At 47.9% G+C, this 25,499-nt stretch overlaps 1 pseudogene; it reads right to left on the bottom strand.

The window, feature by feature from the left end:
• Nucleotides 1-3,413: 3,413 nt before the first annotated feature.
• LOC123080399 (uncharacterized) lies at nt 3,414-21,073 on the bottom strand (annotated as a pseudogene).
• Between the last annotated feature and the right edge of the window lie 4,426 nt (nt 21,074-25,499).

Consider the following 25,499-nt stretch of genomic DNA (forward strand, 5'->3'; position numbering starts at 1 on the left):
GCTGGTGCCTTCATGCTGCATCGGGCGTGGCTCCTCTTCTTGTGGTGTCAGTTTCAGGCAATGTTTAGTTTGCACGCCTCCTTATCATGATGCGGAGGCTATGGGATTGCTCAAATTCAGGCTGGGGCGACATCCCCACTTGTCTTGCCGATGCTAGCAGCCACTACAAGAAATATGACAACTTGCGACCATCACTATTGGTCGCTGAAAGGTCATTGTTTTTCATTTGTGAACTTTTTGTGACCAAAAACAGAAGGTCAAAAGTTGGCGCTCAGAAACTGAGATTAACGACTTTCTCTGTGAGAGGAAATGGAAGGCAACGACCAAAACAAAAGGTCATTGGTTCAACAACCTTCTGTTTTGGTCACTAGCTGTCTGCGCACGCCACGTCGGATCCAACATTGCAAGCTAACGTGGCAAAATTGCGACCAAATGAAAAGGTCGTTGGTTAAAATCAACCCGATCCAGTTTGCTGTTCTACATGGGCCTAGCCCAACAATTCAACCTATTTGATTTTTTTCCTATTACTTTTGGTCAGCTACATGGGCCTGGCCCAACTATTTGTCCTTTTTAATTTCCAGGCAACAACCTTATTACAATCTACTTATTATACATTTTCGCACATTTTATTTTGAAGCTGGTCCCACTAGTTAGATTGGTCCCACTTGTCATGTTGATCTCATAGGTGGTCCCACACGACAAAAAATTCAAAACTTGTCACCCATTTTCATAAGCGGATCCCAGGTTTCCATTTCACGGGTATTGAAATCACATACAGAATCAATATTTCAAACAGACCAGAGAGCACATGAAATTCATCAAAAACAGCACTAAATTAGTCTATTACAATCTTTACAACCTACATATGTCTACTATCACAATATATAATATGCTACACTTTCTTGAGTAATCTTCGTGGTTTCGCACTTCCAACTTCCTTTTATGCCTGAAGTTCTTGTAAAAGAGGAATTGCCACATTTATAAGTAAGAGCTGCAGTACAAGAACTGGTAAAAACAAGGCCCAACAAGAAGTAATTTGCTAGCACAACTCCTAGCCAAAAGTGGCTGTTAAAAAACACATTATGGAACAAAGGTGCTCCTGATGTAGCACATTGCAATGAGCATAAGAGTCCTCGGTTCTATTTTTCTAAGCTAAAAACACCAAGTCCTGGGTTTTGAAACAATATGGCTGTCTATATTTTGATATGGCCATTCATATCAAAGGGCCTGAATTCAAATACGTCAAATAAATGGAATTTAAATGCCAACAGTCATAGCTGATTGCAAATAACATGCAATCCTAGAATTTAAATGCACAACATCAGAATTTATGCGTTTCTAACTTCTACTGATAATATTATCTAGTAAGAACATGTAGATAATGATTGAATTCAACACAATCACAAAATATACAACCCAACATTCTTCAAAGCTATTGAAATCATCACAGAAGAACCAAAAATAATATCTAAGACATTGCATAACTGAACTTGCCTAATCCAATCGCTTACTGCGCAAAAAAAGAGACCTTATCCTCAATAGTTCGCACGTGCCAATGTATCAACCTGAAGCACTAAAACTGGGCAACTGAGACCACTATTTACATCAAACGGATGTTTAATGTGGCGCCACATAGCTACAGAAACCATATCATGAGTAAACTGAACATTTGCAAAAGTAGAGCCAGGTTCTCTCAAGGATTGTAGCCATTCATATATTTATGGTACCTACTTCCTACATGACCATTTCACTCTAATCCCCTACCTTACTAAACTAACAAGTGCTCAGATTACTAGTAAGCTCGCTGTAAATTTATCCACTCCATATGACAGTAAATCTAAGAGGTGGCAATCGATTGGTCCAACAATGCAATATAGCAACTCAGTCGCAATAAATAGCTACAGGCCTACAACAGCTCAAAGTGGTAGTAGCTCAAAAACAAGCATGGGTGATAGGTCAATGGATAAGTTCTGTGACGACCTTGCAAAGGCAATTGCTGAATCTACAAGCTAGATGTTGTGAATAAAAAAACTGGACTTGTTCATATAAATGCTTGTTACCCGTGCCGCACGTCGTGGTGCACCATCTTACTTGATCCGGCCTCAAGGAACCAGCAGCACTGCTTGGTCCCTTCGCAAAGTCCTTGCTATGCAGGATGACCGAGACTCGAATGTGGAGCTCCCTACACATGACATATTGTATTAATGCTTGCAGCAACAAAAGGAACTCACATACCATAGAACTTGCAAAATAGTGTATCAGCATGCATGATTCATGTAGTATAACAGATAAACAACACAAACCTTTTTGTTTTCTGTGAAGATGCAGAGCAGAAACGTGAGGAGCCCAAAACAAGGAGACGGTGAGGGCGATCCCCTTTGCCGAAGTCAAACCCATGTCTCTTGCATAACAATTCCCAAATACTGTTAGGAGAGAGACAAAATCAATAGCAATACAACATGAACGAATGTGTCATCACGATGGCATAACAACAACAGTAAATAAATGCAACTAGGTGATCGCATGTAAATATAGTGAAGTGAATCGCTCACAAATAGCGGATGTCATTTTAACTCGGGGACGAGACGATCAGCGATGATGCTTGGCTAACACACGTACTACAAATTGAAAACATTTATACCACAGGAACAAGGCTAACACAAGTACTACAAATTGAAGTCCTTTATTCAACAAGTGCATAACACAAGTGACAGGTGTAACTAATTACCACACATAAGAACAAAGAGTCATATGCCACGATTCAGTTCACGGATCAGCAATTTAAAACCACACAGCACAAGTCTAAAACTGAACATATCATATCGTTATACTGTACTAGTTCTATTTAATTATAGAGAAAGAAAGAGAGAGAAATAGATAGGGAGAGAGAGCAGCAACAACAGTGGGGGTTTAGACCTCAGAGAAGATCAGCAGCGAGGTTAGGAGAAGAAGAAGCAAGCGTGAGGATGGAGAGAGGAGTAGCAGCGAGCAGCAAGAAAGAGGTTGAGAGAAGAAGTGCAGCATCGGGTTTAGTGGATTCAGAGAAGAGGCAAGCAGCATGAGCTGTAGCAATAGAGGAGCTACAACAGGGTTAGCCGCAGCAGCGTGGAGACTTAGAGAAGAGCAACAACAATTTGAGGTTCACAAGAGAAGCAACATCAATGGAGGTGATGAAGCAAAGCAACAGCAAAGCTGTGGGAGAGAAAGACAGCAGCAGGTGAAGGAGGACGGCAGTAGGGGGGAGGACTCACGCGAAGGAGAAGGACTAAATCATTAACATTACTTGATATTTCAGTGAGTTGTGTACAGCTGAATCCAACTAACAAATGAAACACACCATATACTTAGAAATAAATGTTAAACCCAAAGCATACACATATTGCCCATTTTAACCCAAAGCATATTGCATTCAATCAAACCATGTGACTTTTCATAAAAATCACATCGCAAACAGTCAAATCAAGGAGGAAGTTACAGACGTAGGCATTTAAATGGGCACGGGAAGTTACAGACAATTCATACCCCATGGAAACTCCGTGTTGTGGATGTGGAGGTAGGGGTAGGCCTGCAACACGAGAAACAAATCAGAACCGAGTCACGGCCACCACAAGACCCGAAAAATAGCATAGGCACGACATCTGACCGGCGGCTCGTCGAAGTGGGGCTTGCCCTTGGAGAGGTTCCAGGCCGTCAGGAGGGTGCAGGTGACGGCCCCCATGATGGTGATCTTCTCACACTTGATCATCTCTTCTGTGAGGCATCATCATCAATCGAGCAAGAAAAATTCCCAAATCCACGTTAAACGACCGATCAAATTGGGGGATAGAAGAGAGGGAGGGAGGGTTCGCGAGGTGTACGGTCATGTGTTGTAGTGGGCGGAGGAGGACACGCGGCACCCGATCAGCACCTGGGCGGGGGGCCTGGCACGCGCCGCTAGGGAGCGGAGGCAGGATCTCGCCTCAGGGAGGCCATGGGTGGGTGGTGCTACCGCTGCTTTCGGGAACAAGGGTTGATTTGGCTGGCTCGCTCGCCGCCATGGATGGGAGGAAGGAGCGGAGGGATGGGGTCACCATGGTGTGCTCGGAGCCGCTAGAGGACACCGGATTCAGGCGGGATCGGGCACCATAGGTGGTGGTGGTGGCGGCAGCAAGGAGTGGTGCGGGGGAGAGGGAGAGGGGAGCTCGCGTTGGTGGGTGGGTGGGTGCGCCGTCACGTTGGTGCGTTTGGACGAGGGGAATGAGATGGAGGACTGGATCAGGAAGGGGGTCGGGGACCGGGAGGAGGTGGTGGCGACAGCAAGGAGATGGGGACGAGGGAGGAGGGGTGCGATGGTGGGAGGGGTCAATGTGATTTGATCTAGGGTTTGGACTACGGGTGGGGTATCTATTTTTCAAAAAAAAAATTCTGTAGATAGATGTATGGATGGATGTGGGAAGGAGAGATGGATGGATGGATAGATGGGTGCCATCTCATCTATCCGTGGGAAGAGTTCTAATTGGTTCTGAAACCCAGTGACTTAAAATAGTTTTCAAGTATTAAAATTAGAGGGATTTTGTGAAGTAGCTATCAATTTTTTCTAAAATCATTAGCTATTTTCACTAGAGTTAGACCACATTTTATGGATAAGGATCAATTTGTATGCATTTTTTTATCTTTCTAGCTATTTTAAATCATTTTTTGAGTGCCCAAAATGACTTTTTTGTGAATGACCTACCATATATTTGTTGCAAAGTTGTACCAAATCAATTTTATAAAATACTAGGACATATTTAATGCACAATTTACCAAATGGTTGGTTGTCAAAAGATTTGATCCACCTCTCGTGAAAAAGACAATTTTTTGCTGATTTAGTAGGAAGCGGGTCAAATTTGAACTACAGCTACCTCATAGTTTGCTTTTTATTTTTTTCAAAAATCATCTCTAAGTTGTAAATTATCTATTTAATCAGAGAAACACCAAAAAATCCAATATTCAACCACTAGCTAGGAACAGTCATTCCTGCCGTTTTGACTACATTTTGAAACGGGCATAAAAATTCAAAAAATTGGAAAACCTTCGCATTGTGTCATTATATGTGACCAAGTTACCAGGAAAAATAATAAACTTGTAATACAGAAATTCTTTTAAAAAAGTGTTCTCACAAACGAGCTATCATGTGTCGAGACCAATGACTTTCAACCCAAATGATCAATCTTATGGCCACATTCATGGCATAGTTTGTTCAAATGAACTCATATTGTGCACAAGGGTGCATACTGGAATGGCAAACAATGTTGCCTAAGGAAGTTTTCATTTTCTTTGGACAAAAAAATCATTTTCCTTTTTTCGAGTGCCCAAAATGAGTTTTTTTTGTGAACAACCTACCAAATGATTGTTGCAAAATTGGACCAAATCATTTTGTAAAATACTAGGCCATATTTAACGCAAAATTGAACAAATGGTTGGGCCGGGTGTCAAAAGTTTTGACCATCTGTGGTGAAAAGGACAAATTTCTGTCGTTTCAGTTGGAAGCGGGTCAAGTTTGAACTGTGGCTGCCTCATAGTTTGCTATTTATATTTTCCAAAAATCATTTCTAAGTACTTAAGTATATATTTAATCAGAGAAACACCAAAAAAATTCCAAGATTCAACCACTAGCTAGGAACGGTCATTCTCGCCGTTTTGACTGCATTTTGAAACGGGCATAAAAAATTCAGAAAAAATCAAAAAATTGGAAAACCTTTGCATTGGGTCATTATATGTGACCAAGTTACCAGGAAAAATAATAAACTTGTAATACGACAATTCTTTTAAAAAGTGTTCTCAGAATTGAGCTATCATTTGTGAAGATTCATGGCTTTCAAGCCAAATGATCAATCTTATGGTCACATTCATGGCATAGTTTTCTCAAATGATCTCATATTGTGCACAAGCGTGCATATTAGAAAGGCAACCAATGTTGCCTAAGGGAGTTTTCATTTTCTTTGGACGAAAAATCAATTTTCCATTTTTCGAGTGCCCAAAATAAGTTTTTTGTGTGAAGGACCTACCATATATTTGTTGCAAATTTGGACCAAATATATTTTATAAAATACTAGGACATATTTGATGCACAATTAACAAAATGGTTGGGTTTCAAAAGTTTTGATCCACCTCTCATGAAAAAGACAAATTTCTGCCGATTCAACAGGAAATGGGTCAAATTTGAACTCCAGCTGCCTTATACTTTGCTCTTTATTTTTTTCCCAAAATCATTTCTAGTTACATAAATATCTATTTAATCATAAATACATGGTTTGGTGGCGATATATCGAGGTTTGGACGGTGGCCGAGGGCCCCAACTCTAGAGCGTGTAAACTCGCATGCCCGCCGCGTGGTCACCACGTGACCATGGCGTTGCCATGCGTTCTGGGCGGCCTAGGCATGTTTAGTGGGTTGGGCACTCCCCAGGTAGGTTCTAGGAACAAAATTACAACATAAGATTCTCATGAGGAGACAGAACTATGCTCAAACATGAATTAGCGGCCAAGTGTTTGATTAGCGGTACAGGAAATGCACATGGCCAATGGGCGTGAGTTTTGGCTGAGGATGATCATATACTAAGAAGACTTTCTTCACAAATTTTCAGCACAAAAGGAGGAGCCTAGGTGGTACTTGCTTTGCAAAATACCACACTGGACAAAAATATGAATGTTGAAGCTGGGCTCAAAATAATGAATGGATTGAGCTGAAATTTGGTGGAGGATGGTTATTTCGGCATAGGAAAGCACTGTAGAAAATTGATACCATTTGGACATGCCAAAGTGGTACTTCTTTCACAATGCTCTTCACTGGATAGAAACTTGGGAAAATTAGCGACAGAAATTGGATAAATTAAATGAGCTCAAATTTGGTGTAGGTAGTTACATAGGCATATCAAATATGTGGCAAAAATTCAAGTCATTAGGATATGCATCTAGTACTTCTTTCACAAAGGTTCTAGGTGGACAAAAACTTTGGAAATTTACCGAGGAAGATTTACTGGACAAATGGAGCTGAATTTTGTCACGAGGCAATGATTTGGATAGGAAAGAGTGGCTAAAATTTTTGAGGGCAATCAAGAATATATAAATAGCACTTCCATCATAATGCTCTTCTTTGGACAAAAACTTCGGAAAATTAGTGAGAGAAATTTGCTAAATGAAATGAGCTCAAATTTGGTGTAGGTAAGTTACATAGGCATATATACTATGTGGCAAAAATTCAACTCATTAGGATATGCATAGCGAGTGCTACTTTCATAAAGGTTCTAGGTGGACAAAAACTTTAGAAATTTGCCGAGGAAGATTTACTAGGAAAATGGAGCTGAATTTTTTCATGAGGAAATGATTTGGATAAGAAAGAGTGCCAAAAAATTTTGAGGGCAATCAAGAATATATAAATATCACTTCCTTCACAAAGTGTTGTTCTGAACAGAATAGGAAAATGAATATTGTTGAATTATTTTTGAACTAGGCAAGGAAAGCTTTTTACATATTTGATGAAGATATGACCCAAAGAATTTATGAGATTTTTTTGGGAATTTTGGGTATGACAGAAATATAGCTTGCTTCACAACCTAGGGCAAAAATTGACACATGGACATGAAACATAGGCAAAACTAATGAGGTGGCGCCTAGTCATAGCAATCCAACACAATTTACAAGGTGATGACCATCTATATTGGTCGTAATCATCTAGAAATAAGGCAGTGGACCAGTGCTGTCTGCTTTATGAACATTTCGTGTAAGGAAATTACGACCTTTCTGACCAAAATGGTCGTTATAGTTTAGGGTTTGGAGCCCCCCGAACAGCTTTTGACCAATTGGTCTCAAATGGTCATAGATTTTTGACCAATTCTTCCAGGATCACTGACAGACGGTCACAAGTTGACATATTTCTTGTAGTGAGCGGCGACGCTTGCGAGTGCTGGTCCCTCCTTGGAGGCACTGCTATGGCCCCCTTTCCGTGCCCCTCTTCAACCTCTAGTCAAAACCCTAGGTCTGATTAGTCGGATCATACTGCGGTGGCGCCACGATGTCGTCCTTCTTCTTGAGGCACCGTCTTGTTGGCTCGTGGTGTCTCTGGTGTTTGTTTGGAGATGTTGGACGTCATGTTGGTTCGGGCTGTTGCTCAAGGCATGGTTTCTCAGGGTGCTATGTACGACTTCCATGGTGTTTCCCCATTCCTTCTGGCTCCGACAAGGCCAGGTCCTGCTGCCCACTTCCCGATCTCCCGGTGCTATTGGTGGTGGTACATTGATCTGATCGAGTCAAGAGCAGTGGATGCAGGGTAGACGTTCTCGTGAGGTTGCGACAAGGCCTGAGTTCCTGTGTCCCGTGTCCTCGCCTTCTATGGCTAGAGGCCGGATTAGGGGGGGTTTATTTGTGTTATTTCTTGTTTTGAGCCGAGCATCCCATGTCTTCTTTGCTCCGGGCACCATGTTCACGCCCTCTTTCGTCTGTGTCATGTGTTGTATCCTCTCTTGTAATTCTTCTCTTTCTCCTATCAATGAAATGATATGCAAACTTTGAGTATTCGCGAAAAAAGAGAGAGCAGTAATCCTTTGTGTTTGATGAAGTGTTGATTGGGTTTGTAACATCGGGCAAGGTTGCTTGCCGCATGGCAAGGACGAGGAGCAATGATTGCGAGCAAACTAGGTTTTACAACAACGGGAAATGACCTAGTTTAGTTCAATTAGAGAATTAGCCGAACCACATAACTCGATGATGTTGGCAATAGCGTCTAGAAATGAGCGTGGTTTTTAATGGAGTCTAGGTATGGACGCTGTTGTTCATGGCGTCGTTCCTATTTTTAGAATTTTGAAGAACACTTTATCAATTTTGGAATCACCAAATTATTAATTATTAACTATAAAAACGGTTTAACCTATCAACACCCCTTTTATTAGCTACTCCCTCTGTGCCTAATGTTTGTCTTTCTAGAAATTTCAACAAGTGACTACATACGGAGTAAAATGACTGAATCTACACTCTAAAACATGTCTATATACATCCGTATGTGGTAGTTCATTTGAAATCTCTAAAATGACAAATATTTAGGAACGGAGGGAGTAGTAATCAAAATAGTGTCATTAACTCCATTTCTATGACAAGTAATTCAGGATGGAGGGAGTATAAGCATACGGTTGATGCCATATGATGCCTCATCAAACCAAGAACTAGGGGGTGGTAAATTAACAAATTCATGAGACGTTAGGGTCACGGGAGGATATGCTGTGGATGAAGGTGCCGAGCCGGCTGGCATATCTGGCCGCCAGGCCGGGGTCGGTGTGATCCAGGTGAAGCAGCAACTTAGGAGTGGAGGGATGTCAGCGGTAGGAGCAGAGGGCAGCAATGAGGGCACTGTGGGCTCGTAACGAGAGAGCTTTGCGAAGGCGTCTAGCGCCCTCTAGTCCACGGGCGTCGGGTATCGAGGGCTAGGGAGAGGAGGGCAAAAGCCAGTCGAGGTCAATAGCGATGGCCGAGGAACGGGGTGTTGGCGTGGTTCAAGTCACGGTTGAGCGCGCCGAGCAATAGCAACCGTCGAGGCCGCGAGGGCGGGGGAGACGGGGCAGGGCAGTGGGCGGTGGCACGAGCATGGAAGGGGATTGATTGACTGTGAGTGGAGGGATCTCGGCTGTTTTCACTTTTTTTGATAGTAGAGCATCTCGGCTATTAATCTTTGATCTGACCATATATAAATCTAGCTAGATATACTCATGTGTTGCTACGATAAAAGAACGTACACACTGTTAAAATTTGCCTAAGCCTTTTTTGTAAAAATTATTCGAATCTATTATCGAAGTTCACCAGATGTACAAAGTACCTCAAACATAATAACAATTACATCGAGATTTCAAGACAAACGAACAACCACTAACGCCGCAAGAATGAGTCGCTGACGTTGCTGTCGTCGCTCCCCTATCGGATCCTGCTTGACTTTGTCAGTGACAGCCAAGAAAACTTTGTGCACGTGTCTCTATGGACCAGCGTCCTGAAGCTGTAGTCGTCGCCATAGAACCCTTGAAGATCTGGAATACCTAACACAAAATCTTGCCACACGATGAGAAATTCTAACCTCACCACCCCAAGAAGGCGGCAAAGGGGAGGCAAACATATAGGCTTGCCAGTGAAGTTTGGAGGGGAGAGTTTGCCCTAGATGTTAAGGGATAGGGGAGGAACAAAATGTTCTAAAAAATTGGTGCCATATGTTAATGTTAAGTCATTTCAGTGACTCGCAAGAAAATCATTTTAGTGACTCGGTCCGCTTATTTTAAGAGATTGTATCTAAGATTAACAATCGCTGACAGTCACACTCCGGGCTCTAGTCTCAACCCTAGCCACCGCCGCCAAATCAGTCCCCTTATCTTCCCTGTTCGATGGTCTCATTAGTGGCAAGATGAGCAAAGAACTGTTTGTCCGTCTTGTTTCTCTCTCCTTAAGTTTTGTTTGCTTGGCAACATCAACGAGGTTTTTTTTAGAATATTCAACCCAAATTTATAGATTCGACACAAGGGGAGCCAAAGAATATTTGCAAGTATTAGCAACTAAGTTGTCAATTCAACCACACCCAGAGATTAATTATCTGCAGCAATATGATCAGTAGCAAAGTAATATGATAGTCTTGATAGTAATGGTAACCATAATGGTAACAATGATAGCAATGATTTTGTAGCAAGCGTAACAGTAACCATAGCAATAGTAACTTAGCAAGATCGTGAATTTGAAAAGTTAATATTTTCCAAAAAAAGTTAAGAAATTAAAAACTATTCTTGGATTAAAAAAACCAAATAAATAAATAAAAGGAAATTAAATGAAAAAACCCAAAGAAAAACCGACCAAAGCAAACATATAAAAGATAAGTAGACAAAACGAAGAACCCTGGTTGGGTGCTTCTCCCCAAAACCTGAAATAACCAGCCAGTATATTGTTTACATGGGTCGGCCGTTAGTTCGAGAGGGGTGTGCGCTGTGTATGCCTAAGCTTTTAAATGGCACCATAAGTGGCAATAGGACTTGGCGGTGACGATGTCGTGTTGAATTAAGTGTTAGATAAATGGGCTTTGGCCCATGAATATTTTGTGAAATTCCTAAAGTAGATCTAAAAACCCCATGAATAAATGGCAAATGGAGGTGTGATCTTTAGTACCACCTCGCTCATGAAGGAGGTGGGAGACCAGGTTAAATAGTGGAGTCTTCCCACACCACTAAGTGATTGTTATGAGGAGAAAAGGAGAGGACCACAAGCGCACGCTTGAAATCTAGCCTATGACCTTGCACGAGCGTAACTTCCTTTTTGTCATTAGTTGATTGTTTTCTTGACCTGTAAGTTGGAAACCAAGTCCTTTGAGAATGTTATCACGACACAACACCGACGAGTGGGAAAGTAGGTCTTCGGAACATCTTGTCCTTGTGATACTACATCAGCATAGGACAAAGTAGGTTTTTGGGAAGCACTATGCACGACTGCTCAAGTTCGTCACCACGAGTCGTCTTCCATCCATGTTAGGTGGTGTCACGTACTGGCATCTACAATATCATCAGCTTCAACTGGCCTTCACCAATGCAAACTGCTTCAACTGGCTTCACCAATGTTGCCTTCAACAACATCGCTTCTGCCACAACCATGGCTACTAACAAACAATATGTGTGTTGTGACCTAATCATTTCTCTAATTATGGTTGATGCTGCATGTGCAATACTGATGTTCAGTCAATCTAGTATGCTAGAGCCATGCATGCTAATCATTGTCCTAGTCATGAATTATTGGCTGGTACTAATCATGAGTTTGCCTAATTTTTCAACAATAAGGTCTCCCCTTTCCTCAAAGGCATCCGATCCGACACTGACAAAGGTCCTGTGAGACTTTGTGTCCTCAGATCTGTTGGCTCACTTCAGATGTTGAAAGTTGGTGTGTCCTTCAAGAAGAGCAATTGGTTGGTCATTGGTGCGACGACTTTGACATCTGCTTCTATGTTGTTCTGCGGATGGTCTGGTTTCTCCAACCTTCCGGGCCGGTGGCGATGGATTGCAAGCATGTACTATGTAGGATGATGTTCCAACCGATGCTTTTGCAAGCATGTACTATGTAGGACGATGTTCCAACCGATGCTTCTTCAACGACATATAGATCTAATCTCAACGAGCGAGTGACTATTGTGGTCTTTAAAGCTTGGTATAGCGAAGGTGTTTGTAGGTGTCATTTTCCTTTTCTGTTGGTACAGTAAAATTTTCAATCTCTGGTGGACGATGTATAAGCAGAGGAAAAATAAGTTTTGCATTGTCACTTTATTTTTTATTGCTCGCTCTGCGCTCAATTATATTTTCATTGTACTGCCTAATGTTGTCCTAGATAGTGACCTGAAAAGTCTTATAGAATTTTATAGATGGATTATTAGATATGATATAAATATAACTTTTTCTAAAAGACTATATGTAGACCACATGCAACGTGTGGTAAGATTTCCAAACATGATTAAATAAAGATTGTACCAAACTAAGAGGTGGTTTTCTATGTTCTTCTTGTCAACTCCGTGTCATATAAAAAATCTTATCTAAAGAACTAGTACTATTTCAAGAATATTATAAGAGGCATTAGATTGAGGCAGAGTTTTTTTAGGCCTCAAATGCTCCTTTACAAACAAAAACAATCTGAATTTCGTTGGCAACAAACATTGAAGAATGTTCTTCACACATATAAATTTCACGATGAAAAATCTTATTTATGGAGGATCAAATTTTCTTTTCTTTTGCTGGAATATTAGGAATGTTTTTTCCATGAAAATTTGCACTTCTTCAATGTTTGTTGCAAAAGATAAATCCACTTGTTTTTCTATTTTTTAATTGTCCTGATCATCGCGGGTGCGTTTGAGCTCACGAGCACAAGAAATATTTCTGTGGACACAAGTGTTCACGAGGGGCAGTTGCACATGTTGAATATTGACATTAACTATTTTTGTTTTCCTACATTCCCATTCAGCTTCTCAATAGTGTCTTGAGAAGCATGAGGAACCAATTTGCCTTGGAACATTATGCCTATTTTTGAAGGGGTCATATGCACGGTAGAACTATAGAATCGAACATTTGATCTGACTAAATGATAATGTGAAAAATGTAGATCCATGATCCATCAGGTTACAATATTTCATAACAGCAATGGTTGCAAACTAAGTCATGGGGGAAGGTTTGTGCATGGTCCATGGAATTTGAAGAAGACGAAGATGACTTGAAGACACCAAAGGAACATAAAAGAGGATGGAGATGACATCATAGAGATAGTAAAACTTGAAGAGGATGGCGATAATTCCGACGATTAAACTGATTTAGAAGTGTGCTAGATATTACAAACAGTTATTCCATGACCTAACAACCACGCCAATCCACCATATATCTAGTTCTTCACTTTAACTTAGGTTGCTTTTACCATGTTTGTTTGCTTTGATATGTTGGGTTTTCAGATAGCTTACAACATGTGCCATGTGGTTTGCTTGTACAATGCTGCTCCTTTTTTCTTAAACCAAATGTTGCTTATTGATATCAAGACCATTGAATAGCCGAATAATAGAGTAACTAAACCACAGACATGGTGACGACCCTTCACAAATATTAGATTACAACCAAGACAGCTAAGATACCATGTCCCAAAAAAACCGAAAACCGCAGTCGACCTAGTCGTTATTGTGCAACCATACTTCTGACTGATGATGGTCAACATCATGAAATTTCAGCTTGCAAAGACCAAATTGATCAAATGTTTGCAATAGTAGATCATTGTGTACTATGAAGATTAGAAATTGGGACAACCATATGGGGGAGCGGGATATCACCCAATCTAGGCAGACAGTTGCGCTTGTACGGTCAGACTAGGTCAAGGACCTTGCTTGCAAAGGCTTGAAAAAGAAGGGTATGTTGAAGAAGTCGGTGATGTTGTCAATGATGCCGATGGAGCCAAGACGATTTGAAACCAAGAAAATCAACCCGTCATCTATGAAGAATGGTACGAATACAAACTTTACTTTTACTTCATGATACTTTACAAAACCCGAGATGAGATGTACTGGCATCCCCGTGAGTCAAACACATTGTCACTGTGTGAGTCTTCTCGTTATCGTTTTTGTTCTCTTTTCTCGTTCTTGTGTCCCGACATCCCTGTGGTCAAGTCACTTGTGTCTGGCCAGACGATCATGTATGTCTTCACTCCGGGAGGGCTCTAAGAATATCTCTCCATCGCCGGAGGAGCAAATCCTACTATCAAGCCATCCAGTCCCTTATCATACATTTTCGATGAACCTGTTAGATGTCCTTATGATCATCCTGTTACGGTTGATGTTAGAACAACCCCAAAGTGCACCATACGGTATGGAGTGACTCGATGCTATCATGGTCTTAGGAATTGTGCATATGCTAGCTTTCCTATATTATGGACTATTGGCTTGTGACAATTTCTTCTCTTAGTATAACATACAACTAAGGTCAATTAAAAACACAAATGTGCTTCTACCATCGTGCCCTCAAAGTTGCCGGCATCATTGCTACACTTAACAATGCCCGTGAAAACGGAACCATCGTGCAACACTTAAGCTAGTCCTAGAGGCGAGACTATAAATCTTCTTTTACCATTTATATGTCTACATGTGCATATGAGTTTTCCTCTGAACCTCTTGCTTTTCACAGGTTTGAGAGCCATAATAGTTATAGCATAGAATATAAAGATTAGTTATAAAGATGGAAATAAATCATAACATCGTTATTATTTCCTTAGGGCATATTTCCAACAGATTTTAGCATCTAGAAAACTGCTCCCCTAAAGTCAGATCCAATCTTAGGGAGTCTCTCGCCTCTAGGACACCATAGCCATGAAAACCAGAGGGGAAAACAAACCTCTAACTAGAGGATAAGTTCAAGCAAGAAGGAGGAGGACCCCCCCCCCTTACCCCTCTCCTTCGTGACGCTATAACATCATCATTGACATCTCTGTCATCTCCGTAAACAATAATTTCTTCGTCATCCTCTAATAGTGATGTGTGAGTAGAACCTTTGGGACTGAGGGTTTGTTGTAGTAGCTCTGTGTCAAGCATGTCTCTGTATTGATCTTATGATTTCCACCATGATTATGATCTTGGGCACGATGATTAGTTGAATTGTATGTTGTACTTCTTGCGAGGAGTACATTTATGGATCAAATCTTGATCATGCGATACTTAAGGAGTTAATTAGCTTACGTGATTCATATCTTGTAGAATCCCTGGAGACACCCATAGTTGTCGGATATCGGGTTCCGACAAAACCCTAAAGGTTCGAACACTGGGGTGTGTACGAAGATTTCCCCCTATAGAATCTCGCTCTCTCTACATCGTCGCGATCCCTAAGCTTAACTAAACGGAATCACAACACAAGAGACACGTGGTTTATACTAGTTTAGGTCACCATTATGGTGTAATACCCTACTCTAGTGTGTGGTGTGGTGGATTGCCTCTTGGGCTGATGATGAACAGTACAAGGGGAAGAACAGCCTCCTGAGGCGAGGTGTTCTTGTGCTTGGTGAGTGATTCTGGTCCGAATGGATCCGTGGGTTCGTCTCTGCCTCCCCCCGTCCATGGTGGTGGCTAGCCCTATTTATAGAGGCCCTGGTCCTCTTCCCAAATATTGAGCGGGAAGGGATCCCACAACGGCCAATTTGATGGGGGACAGCTAGTACAAGCTATCCTGACTAAAGGTGGTCTTCGCCTGCCAAAGGCTCTGGTGATGACGCCGTCTTGGGCTCCATAATGACCTCCATCTTGCCGTCCTGCTAGTCCTGGTCTTGTTGCACCGATATGGAAACCCTTGTCTGATTCCTTGGTACCCTGTGCTTGCGCTTGCCCCCTTAGCACCAAAGGGAAAACTAGTACACTGCGCGTGCTGGCGCCCGCCTAGCCTTGGTCGTCATGGCTTGCGTCATGGGAACCTCGCGAGGTACCCCTGGCCTTGATCTCTCCGCCTCCCTCGTGAGCCTGCCTGATAAGGCCGCTCCTGAGGAGGCATTGCATCGTCCGCCCCGCGAGGCTTGGCCCCTCGCGAGGGTCTTGAGTGTTTGGCTGATGAAGACATGCTGCATAGGGCCGCTGGTGGAGCCACGCCGCAGGCCGCAGGCAGGCAAGTCTGGGGACCCCCATTTCCAGAATGCCGACAGTAGCCCCCAGGCCCAAGGCGCGCTCGGACTTGGCTTAGCGGCGAAGCCAAAGGGCAAGTTGGGAGCGCCACGGGCCCCCAAGCCTGCAGCCTTGGTTGACGAGTGGCGAGAGATTGGATGTCGGCGTCTCCACTTTCCCATGCTGCCTCGGCAACTGCATGACTTGACGATTCCCTGCTGCATGCAAAAAGGGTTATCATTACCTGTGATCGTGGAGGCCGACGGTTGGCCTCCTTTGGGCTATAAATGAGGAGGGGCACAAGCCCCCGTCGCCCATCTCTTCCCATTCTGCTCGCTTCTTCTTCCTTGCTCCGCCTCCAGTCTCGGTACCAATGGCGCCGATATGTAGGTTATCGGCCGAGGAGAAAGGAAAGGCCCCCCGGGAGGGGCCTGGCCCGCTTTCGCCAAAGAAGAGGTCGGTCCATCGCCGTGACGAGGTAGCGTTGTTGGAGATGATGAGGCCTTAGTATGAGCGGCCGCCTCCTGGGTACCCGCTACCCTTGCATGCCCAAGCTGGGGGCTCAGGAGAGAGAGGCGGCCAACGGTGCCGCCTGCGCTGCAGCCACGGCCCTTGTGCCATGGCGGCGCGCGTTGTTGCGCCTGGAGTCCACGCCGCGGACTCTTCTCGTGAGCTTGTGCTTCATGCGGAGATGCCTCCAAGCACCTGGATTTGCTTCCCTTCGTTCTTCTCCACCGAGATGCCGCCGAGGGGGCCTCTCGAGCTTTGGCTACGGCACGCCGACTGCGGCACTCCAGTGACTGGAGAGGAGGTTGAGATCGCCTCTTCAGGCAAGACCTTCATGACACGAGGCTGGGGCGTGGTTGCCTGGGTCTGCCGAACGGAGGGCGCCCTAGTGATTCATTTCGAATACGACGGCGCCTCCACATTGTTCTTCAAGGTCTTCAACAAGGAAGGCCGACGCTTGGAGTGCTGCCAAGGAGAGCGCAGTCAGGGCGTTGACACGGCAGAGGCTAGGCCCGCCATCCGCTCCTCCAGTGGCTCCTCCGGCAGCAGCAGCGACGCTCGGGAGTCCAGCAGCTCTCCCGAGATCTACGAGACTCCGGAGACGAGCGACGACAGCTACGCTCCCCGGAGATCATGCCACGCCCGCAGCAAGGCTGCAGCGTCGGGCCGTCGCCGCCACTGATCTGGATGGGGTTGGCGCTGGTCCTCCGTGGACCACTATTGATGATGACATCGGCCATGAAGGCATCCGTAGTTAGGGTGCCTAGAAGTTCTCTTCTTTTGTTCCCTATGAGGAATCAAGCAATACCCCGCGGGGCGTGTAAAGGGTCTATGATGTCTTTTGTTGATGTTATCCTTATTATGAAATCGTGTGAGCGTTCGTCCTATCCCGGCTTGGTTCCCCCTTTCTAACCATGCGGCAACTTGGTGCTCTACGCTGATAGGTCCCGGTCCCCAGGCAGGCTGCAGCCGTCGCTGGTATGCTAGGTCGCGATGTCGTGGTCAAGGACAGGAGGTGAGCGGCCAGAGGTCCAGTAAGAGCCCCCGAGTCAAGATGCTCGGGAGGTCCCCTTTAGCGCGCAAGCAGTCGCTGAGTGGTGAGAGAGGAAGGTCACGTTGCCATCACAGAGTCGCACCAAGTAAGAATTATGTGCTGTAATGATCAGTTGTTCCAGGCGCGAAACTTACATTTGTAGTATGGAGTTGTTCCCTCATGTTGCGCCAGACTCGAGCGTCGGCAGTGATAGCGTAGCTAGGTTGGGCCCGCGTGAGCCTTCTCTCTCCTTTCCCGCACCCCCCTTCGTGCTCTACGTCCTCAGGTCCCGGCCCTCGGGCGAGCTTAGCCGCCGCTGGTATGACAGGTCGCGATGCCGTGGTCAAGGCTAGGGGTGAGGGCTGGAGAGCCAGTAGGAGCTCATGAGTCGCGATGCCCAGGATCCCCCCTTTTAACGCGCAAGTGGATCGCATGGGAAAGAGAGGGAGCTCGTGGTACCGCCCGCTGTAATCCTTCGGAGGTTCCTGCCAACCAACATGAGAAAGGCACGGGTGGCCATTATGATTGCCGGCTAACCATCGGTTGCTCTGAGAGAGAGGGTGAGGGAACTGAGGGCCAGGTGAGGTGACTCGTGCGGGGCTGCTGCGGGCCAGAGCTCGACCGCTCAGATTTGTCGGTGTTGCAGGGACGGACCCATGCGCAGGTGTCGTGCCAGCGTGAGCGGCTCCCATGGTAGATGGCAATCGAACAGATGATAATCGCAAGTACATTAGGCATGAAAGGCAAACCACCTTAGGTAAAAGCAGAACAAATACATGCCGTTGGGCCAAGCCCGAGCGGCTTGGGGTTGATGCAGACCATGGGGCGCCCCCAGCAAGGTATACTAAAAGCATAGGGAAAAGGGATACATGCCACAGGGACGGACCCACGCGGCCTGGGAATGATGGAGCCCTGAGGGTGCTCCCAGCTGGAATGAACTTGGTGGGTGTCACCTGGTTTCGTTGTAGGTGGTGTGGTGTTGGAGTAGCTGAAGATGTGCGGTGAGGAGGTCGTTCCTCACGAGCCACCGAAACCCTGAGCCTCGGGAGGCTCTGGGGGTCCAGGCGGTTCCTTCAGGACCGTCTCTATCTCCTCTAGGACCGCGTGGTTCCTGGCCTCCTGAGCCGCCAGAACGCTTCGTAGGTGTCACTGGTGGGTGGCAGCCGCGTTCAGCAGGCCGAAAGGGATGAGAACGTAGTTGTGCGGCCGACCCTCGCAGCGTCCCACACGGGAAGGCCAGAAACGCTCCTGAGATGCGGCTCGGTTGAGACCTGGGGTGTCAATGCAGACGCGCAGCCCGCCATCCTTGCCTGGATGGGGAGCCACGCCAGGCATGCGGCGATCACCGCGCATGGCTCTTGCTTCCTGAAGCTCCTGAGTGGTCCTGGTGACGAATTCCTGAACGCTGGGCTTTCCTTGCCCTATGCCTTCCTGAGGGAAATGTGCCGCGAAGCACGCCTCCAAGTGGTGCCCAAGCGCCTCCCTCTTGATGTTGGCAAGGTCTAAGGCCCTCCAGAAGAGAGCCCCCGAGCCCTGCCCGAGGAGGGCGCTAGGCGCGCCTCCTATGCGATGGAAGGAGGTGCCCCATGCACGGGCATTGATCCTGATGCGGCACCACCCGAGATACCGACCTCCTCAGGCCTCGGGGGAAGCAGTTGCTTCTTCTTCTTAGGGATGGCCTCCAGAGGGTTCTCACCTTGCTACTTGGATCCTTGGTTGATGCAGCTTTGAAGGCGCACTCGAGGGAGGACACCGCATCTCTCTCTTCGCAAGGTACCATGATGATTTCGCCGCTTCCCAGCATCTTGAGGACGTTGTAGCCGTGGTGGGTCACTGCCATGAACTTGGCTAGGGATGGATACCCTGGGATCGGATGGCATTGTAAGGAAGGTGATGTGGGCGACGTCGAAGTCGATGAGCTCGATGCGGTAGTTGTCGTGATGCCCAAAGGTGACAGAGAGGCGGGCCTGCCCTATCGGGGAGGTGGAGCCGTTAGTAACTCCCGAAAAAGGTTTGGTAGGCTGGAGCTGATCATATGGCACTTGAAGGTTGTCGAACATCTTGATGGACAGGACGTTAAGTCCTGCGCCGCCATCGATGAGGGTCCTGGTGACCTGCACGTTGATGATGACTGGGGAACAGAGCATTGGGAGGACGCCGACAGTAGTCGCGCACTTGAGTTGATGGGCTGAACTAAAGGTGATGGCGCACTTGGACCACCTGAGCGGGCGCGTGGCCCCGAGCTTGGGAAGGACTGCGTTCACCTCAAGAGCGAACTGCTTGAAGATGCGCTGAGAGGCTGGGGCCTGAGCTCCTCCCAAGATGCAAGCGATAGCACGTGGCTCCTGGAAGCCCCCTGCCCCCTCGTCCTGGTGATGGCCGTCATTCCTTCTTGGTGTTGGCGGCAGCAGAGGCAGGACTGCGATTCCCTATGGGTGGTCCTCGCGAGGCTAATCCCTCCAGGCGCCCTCACGAGGCTGATACCTCCAGGTGCCCTCGCGAGGCTGGTCCTGCCAGCAATCCTCATGAGGCCGGTCGCACCACTCCTGGCGAGGGCCACAGTCGTTCCATCATCCTCCGCCACGTCCTCCTCCTTGGCCGTAGCCCCGGTCCATGCGCTCAGGGTGTCGACCGAAGTGTCGTTCTCGAACGGCCCTAAGCTCATGGCAATCGTTGGTGTTGTGGGCGTGGAGGTTGTGGTAGGCGCAGAAAGGTCGGCCGCCCTTGGACGACTCCAGCTGGTCCATGCCATGCATTGTTTCTGGTTCCGCGGCAAGCACGGCTGCTCCCTTGCGCTTGACGTCCTTGGCCTTGATCTTCTTTTCTTCTGGGTTGGCAGCTGGCAGCTCGAGGAGGGAGAGGCGTCCCTCCTTAGTCCTTGCGCACTTGGTTGCCAGGTTGAACAACTCCAGGGACGTCCTCATGGATGGCCAACTCCTCCTTCATCTTGATATCGGGAATGCCATCAGAGAACGCTGAAATGATGGCCTCGTCCGTGACCTTGGGGATCTTGACACAGATGTTGTTGAAGCGCTAGATGTATTTCTTCAGGGTCTCCCCAGGCTGCTGCTTGATGCGGTATAGGTCACCCGTGGCCGGGGGGCGGTCGCGAGCACCCTGGAAGTTGCCGATGAAGCAACTACGTATCTCATCACAGGAAGAGATCATGCCGGGAGGCAGGTTCAGGAGCGAGGAGCGGGCACCGTCCTTGAGCTCCATGGGAAACCATTTCGCCATAACTTTCTTGTCTCCTTTGGCCGCCTTGATGCTCAGCTCGTAGAGCTGCAAGAACTCTTCGGGGTCGGGGATGCCGTCATAGCAAGGAGGCAGGTCTAGCTTGAACTTGCTCGGCCAGGCGACACTGTGCAGCTCGGGCATGAAGGCGCGGTAGCCTGCTGTGGCCATCGGAGCCCCTTGCTGCCATGGAGCTTCTTCTTGATGATGCCCGCGCACCACTGCTATTGGCAGTACGCGGTCTTGTCGTGCTGGAGTAGGAAGCAGAAGGGTGCCTTCTCGGGGCCGACGGATTTCTTGGCAGCTTCTTTCTTCTCGCACGGGCACCAGGCATGGTGGGTCATGTCTGGGGGCCACGCGCCTTGGAGCCAGGGCGCCGCCTTGGGGCTGAGGCGGTGGGGCGCTCCTTGAGCCGCGTCACCCGTACTCGGCGGCGGTGAGGCAGCAAGAGGGACGGCATGGGATAGCCCCCTGCGGTGCTGACAAGCTCGGTGATGCGGGCGAGCCAATCCTCGTAGAGATCGTCGATGGGGTGGTAACGCAGAAGCTCGCGTGCCATGAGAAGTGCAGCCTGCGCATCCGTGGGAGCGCGTCGAGCGTGGGATGATGATCTGGCTGGAGTCATCGATGGAGTGGCGGTGTGGCCGTCCCTCCGCACCGAGGGGTGGAGCAAGGATGCTTGGTGCTCGTGCCCCACGGTACTGGTGGCGGGGTTGGCGGTAGGCGACGGGGAACGACGAGGGCGGCCGCCGACAGGGGCCTTCTGGGCGACATGAGCAGCGAGAGCGGCCCGGCACTCAGCGCGTGCTCGGCGAGCATCGAACATGGATGCGACGAAGTGAGAGGACGTGGATCGACAGAAGGAAGGACTCCGGTGCACCCTACCTGTCGCACAAAATGTGGGATATCGGGTTCTGGCAAAACCCTTAAGGTTCGAACCCTAGGGTGCGCACGAAGATTTCCCCCTATCGAATCTCGCTCTCTCTGCCTCGTCGTGATCCCTAAGCTTAACTAAACGGAATCACATCACAAGAGACACAGGGTTTTTACCGGTTCAGGCCACCGTTGTGGTGTAATACCCTACTCCAGTCTGTGGTGTGGTGGATTGCCTCTTGGCCTGATGATGAATAGTACAAGGGGAGGAACAACCTCCTGAGGCAAGGTGTTCTTGTGCTTGGTGAGTGGTTCTGGTCCGAATGGATCCATGGGTTCGTCTCTGCCTCCCCCCGTCCATGGTGGTGGCTAGCCCTAATTATAGAGGCCCTAGTCCTCTTCCCAAATTTTGAGCGGGAAGGGATCCCACTGTCGATGTCAAAACTGGCGGATCTCTGGTAGGGGCTCCCGATCTGTGCGTCTTAGGCTGATGGTAACAGGAAGCAAGGGACACAATGTTTACCCAGGTTCGGGCCCTCTTGATGGAGGTAAAACCCTACTTCCTGCTTGATTAATATTGAAGATATGAGTAGTACAAGAGTGGATCTACCACGAGATCGTAGAGGCTAAACCCTAAGAGCTAGCCTATGATGGTATGATTGTAATTGTGATCGGCCTTCTAAGGACCATCCTCTCTCGTTTATATAGACATCGGAGAGGGCTAGGGTTTACATGGAGTCGGTTACAAGGAAGGAAATATAATATCCGGATTGCCAAGCTTGCCTTCCATGCAATGGAGAGTCCCATCCGGACACGAGCCAAAGTCTTGAGTCTTGTATCCTTATGCTTCAATAGCCCGGACGATGTATACAGTCCGGCTGTCCGGATACCCCCTAATCCAGGACTCCCTCAGTAGCCCCTGAACCAGGCTTCAATGACGATGAGTCCGACGTGCAGTCTTGTCTTCGGCATTGCAAGGCGGGTTCCTCCTTCCGAATACTCCAAGGTTATTATCGAACACGTAGGCCATGTCTGGATCTGCAAAATGATCTTCACATACCACCATTGAGAGAATGATACTTCAGCTAACAACTTTTTAAGCGACGTGACATGTCCTTACGGTCGGGTCATTATTCGAACCGTTTTCCCACAACCAATCATAGCGCGTATTGCGAGGCAGTTTCCTCGACACGTCTTGTCAAAGCAGAGATTGTGTCCCCTTATCACGAGATTCTCATCAATACGGGTATGGGTAATCCCCTCGTGCCATCAATCGTAGCGCTTGGGAAGTAAGCAATTCTCAATAGGCTAGTGGGGAGGCGCACCGCTTTCGTCGCCTCTATAAAGGGATAAGAGTTCCCCATTCTTACCCACGCCGTCTTCCTCCTTTGCCCACTCTTGCCTCCTCGAGCTCCAGTGGCCTAGTCCAAGTCTTCTCCGCACAGTTCAACATGTCCGGAGCAGGAGGTAAATGGGTGGCTTCCACCGTGAAGGAGAATAATATCGCAAGTCTTCGGGCGGCTGGATACTTGGCCACAGACATAGCGCACCGGCTACCAGAGGACGGGCAAGTCATTCCAACTCCAAGACCCCACGAGAGGGTCGTGTTCCTTGCCCACTTCGTCCGTGGACTGGGGTTTCCACTCCACCCCTTCCTCCGCGGGCTCATGTTCTACTACGGGCTAGATTTCCATGATCTAGCCCCGAACTTCGTCCTCAACATCTCGGCGTTCATCGTCGTATGCAAGGCTTTCCTCCGCATCAAGCCTCATTTCGGCTTGTGGCTGCAAATCTTCTGCGTGAAGCCGAAGATCATGAGCGGCCAGCAAGCGGAGTGCGGAGGAGACATGGTGGGCAAGATGCCTAACGTCACCTGGCTCGACGGCTCCTTTGCAGAAACCGTGAAGGGGTGGCAGTCGGGGTGGTTCTACATCACCGAGCCGCATGACACCGACTGGGCGGCGGCCCCGGAGTTTCGATCCGGAACCCCCATTCGGCTCACCTCATGGGAACAGAAGGGTCTGTCCTGGGGTGAACCTACAGAGCTAACCGGACTCATCAACTGCATCAAGGGCATGAAGGACAAGAACATTAAGCTTGTCAACATGATCCAGGTCATGCTTGTTCGCCGGATTCTGCCGTGCCAAGGGCGGGCATTCAATTTGTGGGAGTTTATCCCGGCCGAACACCAAATGCTCCAGAGGCTCTACGACATGAAGCACAAAAACACGTGGAAGGCGTTGTTCAAGGCCTCCGAAGTACCTCCTCTCATATCCGAGGACCGTGGGCTCCATGCCGCACGGCACCCAATTCAGGTGAGTTCTCAGGCTGCCACCGGGCTCGGTTCTTCCCAATATATTCATGGGGAAGCCTTAAGTGATTGTGTATATTTGTTCAGGATTATGTGGAGACAGCGGAGCGGATTGACTGTCCGGCTCCGCTGCCAGAAAGCCCAGCTAATGCTCTCCTGACGGAGATGCTAGTTCCGGCGCCCTACAAGGGACCGGAGAAGAAGGCCGATAAGAAGGCCCTGGGGATCCGAAAGGGTCTCCGACGTAAGGTTGCGCCAGAAGCCTCGTCCGAAGATGACGAGGCACACTCCTCCCCCGAAGGGGAAGGAGAAGAAGAAGAGGAGGCTGCCCCATCCGGAAAGGACGGGGGGCCTGAGAGGGCGGACCAGGGGACCAGGAGAGGCCCCCGGCGCAAGGCCATCATACCCTCGTCGTCCGATAACGACGAGGTAGATTCCTCCCGCGGAAGCGGGGGAAACAAGAAGAAACTCCACCTCCCCGTATTGGGGGGAGAAAAAGAGGAAGGCCGCCACGGTGGGGGCGACTGGGACGTCCAACAAAGGAAAGGTGTCCCTTCCGGACTACTCCGCCACTACCGTCAATAGCGAGGAGGGGTGGCTGCCCAGGAAGAAGCCCCTAGTGCGATCGTAAGTATCCGCACTCCATCGTAATTTTGCTTCATAGTTTTGTCATAACGCCGAACGTGTATGCAGTCCGGCCAGGGCCCATCCTGAGGTGTCGTCTTCAGACGGGTCCTTGAGTGATTCGGTGATGAACTCACTTCCGACGGCCACTACTCCTCGGCCCGCGGATGACACGGAATTGTTGTCCCAAAGGCTGCCCGAGCGGGGGGAGGTGGATCTGGAGGCGCCCCAAGGCGGCATTCCAGACGTTGGACACGCGGGGTTCAAGATCCCCGCGGATCATGTTGGTGAGAGCCGCAGTAAGCCGGATTCTCAGCCAAACACTGTTCCGAAACCTCCCGCGATTCCAAACTCAGGCGGACAGCCCCTCGTTAAGGAGGGCGAGCCGTTTGTGCCGAGTACTCCCGCTACGCCCGAGGCATCGGATCGTCTGCTGGAAGAGATTCGCGGCGCTTCCATAGATGAAGAGCACCGTACTCTCATGAGTGCGGTGATTCAGAAGGTTTCGTCCGCCAAGAGCGGACTACCCGAATCCTACACCAACCTCCTGACAGGCTTTGAGGTAAGCAGTAAAAATGTACGAAATGACCACCCGATAGGTAGTAGCCCCTGATACTCTGTTTGGTGTTCGGAAGGAAAAAACAAACGAAGGGTCAATTATAATCCACAGGAGTTTAACAATAAGTTTGAATTTGAATAAGCAGGTTGTGCTGCTTGCCACTGCGGTCCGTACGGCCGAGATCGCGGACTAAAATAGGACCTGGAGCAGGCGCAAGGAGAGCTCGACCT

Source organism: Triticum aestivum, chromosome 1B, assembly GCF_018294505.1.
Source record: "Triticum aestivum cultivar Chinese Spring chromosome 1B, IWGSC CS RefSeq v2.1, whole genome shotgun sequence".
In the NCBI taxonomy this organism is placed as follows: Eukaryota; Viridiplantae; Streptophyta; class Magnoliopsida; order Poales; family Poaceae; genus Triticum; species Triticum aestivum.